The following is a 7,500-nucleotide window of genomic DNA, read 5'->3' on the forward strand; positions in this document are numbered from 1 at the left end:
CGACTGTGTGTGTGATGGTGGACTGGTTGGAGAGAAGGTTGAGTGCCAGAGGACTGGAGGAGTGCTTGTATAGTTCCACTTTACAAGGGAAAGGGCGACAAGTGTGAATGTAGTAGTTTCAGAGGGATTAGCTTGCTAAGTGTAGTTGGGAAGGCTTATGGGAGGATCTTGATTGAGAGGATTAGGAGAGGAACAGAGGGAGTAATTGGTGAGGAACAGTGTGGGTTTAGGACAGGTAGAGGTTGTGTAGATCAGATCTTTGTGGTAAGACAGATATGTGAGAAAACTATAGGAAAAGGGAAGGGTATTTTTTGGGCCTTTATGGATCTGGAAAAGGCTTACGACAGGGTAGACAGAAAGGCACTGCGGGAGGTTATGCGGATATACGGGATAGGAAGAAAGCTTCTCGGAGCTGTCAAGAGTTTTTATGAGAGTAGTAGAGCTTGTGTCAGGATTAGAAATGGAGAGAGTGAGTGGTTTGAGGTAAAGGTGGGACTTCGTCAGGGATGTGTTATATCACCCTGGCTGTTCAATTTATACATGGATGGGGTAGTGCGAGAGGTAAATGCAAGGGTAGTGGGTCAGGGATTGGAGATGGTTAAGGAAAATTGAGAAAAGTGGGAGGTGAGCCAGCTGTTGTTTGCGGACGACACTGCGCTTGTGGCAGGATCGGAGGAGGGATTGAGGAAGTTGATGACAGAGTTTGGGAGAGTGTGTGATAGAAGAAAACTGAAGATAAATGTGGGTAAAAGTAAGGTGATGAGATGTACAAGGGGTGAAAGTGGAAGTAATCTGGAAGTGAGCATTGAGGGAGAGCAACTGGAGGAAGTGGATAGTTTTAGATATTTGGGTGCAAATGTGGCAGGAAAAGGTGGAGTGAAGGAGGAGGTAGAATGTAGATTGAGAGAAGCGAGTAAATGCCTTGGTGGATTAAAAAGTGTAATGAGGAATAGAAATTTGGGAATGGATGCTAAGAGGAGACTGTATGAATGAGTGATTGTGCCAACAGCACTGTATGGGGCAGAAACATGGAACATAAGAGAGGAAGAGAGAAGGAGCTTGAATGTGTTTGAGATGAAGTGTCTGAGAAGTATGATGGGGGTTACTAGGCTAGATAGAGTGAGAAATGAGGAAGTGAGGAGGAGAACAGGGGTGGAAAGGGAGTTGGGAGATAGGGTTGATGAAAGAGTATTAGGATGGTTTGGACACATGGAAAGAATGAGTGAAGAAAGACTAGTAAAGGAGGTATGGAAGGCAGATGTGGAGGGAGTGAACATGAGGGGACGTCCTAGGATGAGATGGATGGATGGGGTGAAGGGGGCTTTGGGGAAGAGGGCAATGTCTGTTGAGGAAGGACGGGAGAGGACAGAAGACAGGGGTGAATGGAGAATGGTTGTATATGGAAAATGTTGTGATGCATGAGGTGAGGTGAGGTAGTGTGTGTGAGCAAAATTTTGACGCAGCCCGAAGGGATTTCTCCCCGTCCTCTCCTTTATATGGGGGGACGGAGAGGGGGGGGGGTCGCCGATTTAATGAAGCGGCCTTGCTGTGGATGTGCTGTGTCTTGCGACACTGCTTCTGACCCAGGGCAGTGGACAGGGATGACCCGTCATCTAGGAGGTACTAAGATGGGAGGGAGGGTGGAGGGGTGTGGAGTGTTTTCGGGGATGGAATGGGTGGGAATGATTTTATGCCTTGTCCTTTTTGGCATATGGATCTAAAGGCCTCCTGTCTGCTTTCATGAATTATCATCATAAGTCATTTTGACTCATTTCCTTTACGGAATGTGAGGTTGTTATCCTACATTATCTTCATCATCAATTGAAGGCATACGCCATGAAACGCGTTGAGTTCCTCCGGGCCTCCCGCAACAAACACTTCTCGAAAAGCTCGATCAACTTGCCCCAGCTATGAATTCTGTGGTTGTCTCTTTCGTCTCCTCCATCGTGAGTTGTCTCTTGTACAGCCTACGACGTTTCCTAACTCGTAGTGCGCCTGTTTAGATACACACTGAATAGATGGGGAATACTCTTATTAAGCCCAAGCCCAGACAAAGATAAGAAGTCTGCGCCAGGAGGCGCTCAGCTGTGGCTGAAGCCGTCACCATTGCCCTGTGCGCTTGAACTGTTGGATCAGGCAAGTCATTGTTGGACATCGAAGAAAAGTGCCTGGCTGGAACCCAAATCATCCATGTTTAAATGGATGGGGAAAAGGGTGAAGTTTAAGAGATGTTTAAGGGAAACTCTTAGTATGGTAGTTGAAAGGAGGGTTAATAGTTGTTCCTCTATGGAAGAGATTTAATCTAGAAAATATACACATGAAAGTAATATGCGTCTCTGCTCCGTGCGGGTGTTATAATTTTCTTTAACTATAGACTATGCATAAGTTATGTAATCAGTTACCTTTGTACAACAACCATGTTTTTTGGGTAACATGTAATTTTATTAAAAAAGACTTGTTCACAGAAGCTAACTGGAGTAAAGATATTTTTCTATTCTTAACTGAAACTTGATCATTGCAAAGTAGAACTCAGAACTCTGTAACAATGGACAAATCTCCCAGTACATTACTGGTCTTAAACTTGTGATATTATTTTACTTAGCAATTAAGCTCATTCTTTGTGTACGAGGCTTGAAAAAATATCCTCGCAGTGCACAGTCCAGCTACCACTCGCCTCAGTTCGACAACATCTCTCTCAGCAGAGGAACGTTCTTTGGAAACTAAGTTAGAAAGTGTTTTAAGAACTACACACTGTTCAAGAGACACGTTGTGTATAACAAGTAGGTAGTTTTCCCCTCGGTTGGGCCGTGTTCGAAAGGTAGGGCACGATTGTGAATTCAGAGAACAAGGACAAGTTAAGTCAGGAGTTATGTCGGTGACACGCATGCGGCGGCACCGGAAGGAGCCAGATTATTGACAAATTTAATCAGCTTGATAAAATCACCTAGGCTATAGCCAACAGCAAGCTGTAATGGCAACGCCAGACAGTGTGTCACTAGCCATAAGCCTCGTTTACACAGAGCAAGTTAAGATGCAAATGAGGTATGCAAGCTACTTGAACTGGAGAAAAAAAATCGAGCAAGTACATGTGCACACATGCCAAGTCAGACAAGTGGCCTGTATGAACACTACTTGCTCGTTTTCCTCTGCAGTTTAATTAACTTGAACGCTTGACTTGCCTCTCAACTTGTACCGTGTGAACGAGACTTTAGAGTATTAGGACAAGTAGGAAGAAAGACAAAAGAAGACAAGTAAGCGGGTATGTACAAGGTAAAAAAAAAGATATATAAAAAGGTAAACAAAGGACAAAAAACAGACGGAGAGACAAATGGGCAACTGCATAGACTGATAGACAGGTAGAAGCATCAACATAAATGTGTAAACAAATATACAGATGAAAAATAGACAGAAGTATGTGGATGGATAAATAGATAGTAAAAGAGACATTTTTACACACACACGCACACACACACACACACACACACACACACACACACACACACACACACACACACACACACACACACACACACACACACACACACACACACACACCACACACACACACACACACACACACACACACACACACACACACACACAAACACACAAACACACACACACACACACACACACACACACACACACACAACACACACCCACACACACACACACACACACACACAAACACACACACACACACACACACACACACACACACAAACACACCACACCAAACACACACACACACACACACACACACACACACACACACACACACCCACACACACACACAACACACCCACACCCGTACACACACACACACTCACAACACATACACACATACATACACACATAACACACGACACACACACACACACACACACACACACACACACACACACACACACACACACACACACACACACACACACACACACACACACACACACACACTCACACTCATACAACAGTGCAAACAAATGTTCATTTTCACAAAATGCTTCTCAATAACTTGTCAAATTGCATTTGCATTCTATTTTGGCCCTCTTCTTTCGGCCTGCACATATACTTACACACAAACTTATTCGTATTAAAAAACACGAGTACATACGCAGTCATACAAGTTACTTTGCATCAACTTCTCTCAAATCACATTTATATTCTGTTCTGCACGTCCTCCTCCTCCTCCCCTTTTTCCTCCTCCTCCACTTCCTCTTCCTCCTCCTCATTGGCCTCCTCCTTCTCCTGCACTTATTTCTATTTACATATTTCTTTATCTGAACTAGACTTAATTCCTTATAGTCTTGTGTATACTCATATGTGCATGTATATATTTGCCTCCTTTTCCTACACATGTTTCTATTTACATATTTCTATATCAGGACCAGACTTAATTCCTTACAGTCGGGTATATACTCGTATTTGCATGTACATGTATATATATATATCCGTCTGGGGTATTGGCTGTATGTTATTGTGGCAAAGTAGCATGCTGTTGATACTTTTGGGTCTATATGGGGCGCCCCTACGGACCAGAATCACACATGATTTAGTCTGTGATAGAGGAAAACTCTGTTCACAGAGAAATTATGACCATTTTATACTACGACTCTCCCTCCGTCATGCTGTCCCTGTCCTGTACCATTTTTTTTTTTTCGCCTACCCTGTGGAGGGGGAAAAGAATGCTACCACCAAGTCTTTCCACTTGAGTCGTAAAAGGCGACAAAAAACGGGACGAGCGATGGAATTAGGAGTCCTGCTACCCGTAACCTCAAAAAGGGACATTCCCATAGAAAAAAAAAAAAAAAAGTGGCTGGGAGTTTTCCAACCAGTACCCTAAGGTTTGGGTCTTTTAATATGCGTGGATGTGGTACAGATGAGAGTAAAAGGGAAGAGATAGGCAGTATGTTTGTAAGAAGAAAGATGGATGTGCTGGCTTTGAGTGAAACTAAAATGAAAGGAAAGGGCAACTGTGAGTTTGGGAGTGTAGCTGGGAAGTACTCAGGAGTAAAGAGGGGACGAGGGAGAGAAGGGGTGGCTATAGTAGTAAGTGAAGAGATAAGTAAGCGGGTAGTGGAGTGGAAGGAGGTTCCATCAAGGTTGATATGGATGAAGGTGAAGCTGGGAAGGGAGATGGGGTTTTTGTAAGTGCGTATGGGCCTGGTAGTGAGAAGACCGTAGAGGAAAGGGAGGCTTTTTGGGTAGATATAAATGAGTGCATAGAGGGATTAGGGAGAAATGTCAATGTAGTTGTCTTGGAATATCTTAATGCTAGTGTAGGAAATTAACCAATAGAAGAAATGATTGGGAAGTATGGAGTTCCAGGTAAAAATCGCAGTGGTGAACTGATGGTGATGTGTCTTGAAAGAGAGTTGATGATAGCAAATATAGTGTTTAAGGAGAAAGTCAAGCATAAGTACACATGGGAGAGGGTGGTGGGTGGAAGAGTGGGAGATAGAGCGTTAATGGAATATATAGTGGTGACTAGGAGTATGGTAGGAAGAGTTAAGGATGTACATGTTCTCAGGGGAGAGAGTGGGGGAATATCAGATCATTTTCTGGTGGAAGGAAAATTGAGAGTGGAGAATAGGTGGAGAGGGAGGAAAAGGGCAGAAGGTAGGGAGGTACTTAGAGTGAACTGCTTAAATGAGAAAAAAAGAGAATGAGTAAAAGAAGAAGCTGAGAGAGGAGTGGGGGAAGTAAAGGATAGAGTAGAACTAGGAGTGGAGGAGGAATGGTGATGGTTCAAGGAGGGAATCATAAGGTGTGCAAAGATGGTGTGTGGAACAAGGAGGGCGGGAAGAAATAGAAGGAAGGATAGTGAGTGGTGGGATGAGGAAGTAAAGAAAGGTGTAGAAGTGAAGACGAAGGCATTCATAGATTGGCTACAAATTAGGACGAGGGAATCATATGAGAGGTACAAAGTAAAGAGAAGGGAAGTTAAACATAATATAAAGGAAGCAAAGAGGGGAGCAGATGTGAAATGGGGAAAGAGTATGACAGAAAATTTTGAAAGTAATAAAAAGATGTTTTGGAAGGAAATTAAAAGAGAAAGAGGAGGCGAATCAAGTAGAGAAGAAAATATAAAAGGTGCAGATGGAGAGATGATAATGGAATAGGAGGCAGTGTGAGGAAGGTGGGCAGAGTATTTTAGGAAGTTTCTAAATATGAAGGAGGATAGGGAGGGAAAGGTAGTTGCAGTGGGAAGCCCTAAGAAAAAGAAAGTGATAAGTGAGGAAAATGGAGGAGAAATAAGGAAGGATGAAGTGAAAGCAGCTGTTATGATGATAAGAACAGGTAAGGCACATGGGTTGGATGGATGCCATGCAGAATGTCTGAAGAGAGGAGGTACAGTTATGGTGAACTGGCTGGTGAGGTTATTTAATGTTTAAGAGAAGGTAGAATGCCGGAGGACTGGAGGAGTGCCTGTATGGTTCCGCTTTACAAGAGAGGGGGGGGGGAGTGTGAGTGTGGTGGTTTGGGGGGATCGGCTTGTTGAGTGTGGTTGGGAAGGCTTATGGGAGGGTCTTGATTGGGAGGATTGGGAGAGGAACGGAGGGAGTGGTTGGTGAGGGGCGGTGTGGGTTTGGGACAGGTGGGGGTTGTGTAGATCAGATTTTTATGGTGAGACAGATATGTGAGAGAGCTGTGGGAAGGGTAAAGAATGTTTTTTGGGCTTCTATGGATCTGGAAAGGGCTTACGACAGGGTAGACAGGAAGGCACTGTAGGAGGTACTGCAGATATATAGGATAGGAGGAAAGCTGATAAGAGCAGTCAAGATTTTTTACGAGAGTAGTAGAGCTTGTGTTAGGATTAGAAATGGAGAGAGTGAATGGTTTGAGTTAAAGGTGGGACTTCGTCAGGGATATGTTATGTCGTCTTGCTGTTCAATCTTTACATGGATGGTGTGATGCGAGAGGTGAATGCAAGGGTGGGTCAGGGGTTGGAGATGATTAAAGAAAATGGAAAAGGTGGGAGGTGGGTCGGTTGTTGTTTGCTGACGACACTGTGCTTACAGCGGGATCGGAGGAGGGATTGAGGATGTTAGTAACAGAGTTTGGGAGGGTGTGTGGGGGAGGGAAGCTGAAGGTGGATGTGGGCAAAGGTAGGGTGATGATGTGTACAAGGGGAGAGAGTGATAGCAGGCTGGAAGTGAGCATTAAGGGTAAAAGACTGGAGGAAGTGGATAGTTTTAGATACTTGGGTGCAAATGTAGCAGGAGAGGGAGGAGTGGGGGTGGAGGTAGAATGTAGATTGAGAGAAGCGAGTAAATGCCTTGGTGGATTAAAAAGTGTAATGAGAAATAGACATCTGGGAATGGATGCTAGGAGCAGGCTATATGAAGGAGTGATTGTGCCAACAGCACTGTACGGGGCAGAAACATGGAACATAATAGAGAAACAGAGAAGGAGTTTGAATGTGTTTGAGATGAAATATCTGAAATGTATGTTAGGGGTTACTAGGCTGGATGGAGTAAGAAATGAGGAGGTGAAGAG

The sequence above is a fragment of the Oratosquilla oratoria genome, chromosome 7 (assembly GCF_046742065.1).
Source record: "Oratosquilla oratoria isolate Oo_2021 chromosome 7, ASM4674206v1, whole genome shotgun sequence".
In the NCBI taxonomy this organism is placed as follows: domain Eukaryota; kingdom Metazoa; phylum Arthropoda; class Malacostraca; order Stomatopoda; family Squillidae; genus Oratosquilla; species Oratosquilla oratoria.